Genomic DNA, 959 nt, shown 5'->3' with positions numbered 1-959 from the left:
GCTCAGTGTACACAGGATACAATGTATACAATGTCAGCAGTCAGTGTACACATACACGGAGCAATCAGCAACTGGAATGTGTGTGGGTGCTGGGTGCGGGGGAATACACAGCGCAGGGACGGGGCGCGGGGGAATACACAGCGCAGGGACGGGGCGCGGGGGAATACACAGCGCAGGGACGGGGCGCGGGGGAATACACAGCGCAGGGACGGGGCGCATGGAGTGGGCTGGCGGAGTTCTCTGGGAGGACACATGTATATTATATGATTACTGGACTGCCCACTCTATGGTCTCCATGTGCCCACTCTATGGTCTCCATGTGCCCACATAGCCCTCTACAGTCTCCACATAGCCCTCTATAATTGTCATGTCCCCACATACCACTCTATAATCTCCATATACCCCTCTATGGCCTCCATATACCCCTCTATAGTCTCCATATGCCCCTCTATAATTTTCAGGTCCCACATACCACTCTATGGTCTCCATGTTCCCACTCTATGGTCTCCATGTTCCCACTCTATGGTCTCCATGTTCCCACTCTATGGTCTCCATGTCCCCACTCTATGGTCTCCATGTCCCCACTCTATGGTCTCCATGTCCCCACATAGCCCTCTACAGTCTCCATATAGCCCTCTATAATTTTCATGTCCCCACATACCACTCTATAATCTCCATATACCACTCTATGGTCTCCATGTCCCCACTCTATGGCCTCCATATACCCCTATATAGTCTCCATATGCCCCTCTATAATTTTCAGGTCCCACATACCACTCTATAATCTCCATATGCCTCTCTATGGTCTCCATATACCTCTCTATGGTCTCCATGTTGCCACTCTATGGTCTCCATGTTGCCACTCTATGGTCTCCATGTTGCCACTCTATGGTCTCCATGTTGCCACTCTATGGTCTCCATGTTGCCACTCTATGGTCTCCATGTTGCCACTCTATGGT

At 51.0% G+C, this 959-nt stretch overlaps 1 protein-coding gene across 1 annotated transcript in view; it reads right to left on the bottom strand.

Annotated features, from left to right (window-relative positions):
• The window catches only part of SPEN (spen family transcriptional repressor), a 63,081-nt gene that overhangs the window by 61,235 nt on the left and 887 nt on the right, over window positions 1-959 (bottom strand). The window lies entirely within an intron of this gene.

The sequence above is a fragment of the Nanorana parkeri genome, unplaced genomic scaffold (genome assembly GCF_000935625.1).
Source record: "Nanorana parkeri isolate BGI_ZX_2015 unplaced genomic scaffold, ASM93562v1 scaffold2895, whole genome shotgun sequence".
Classification (NCBI taxonomy): Eukaryota; Metazoa; Chordata; class Amphibia; order Anura; family Dicroglossidae; genus Nanorana; species Nanorana parkeri.
This window is presented reverse-complemented; position numbering and strand designations above follow the sequence as displayed.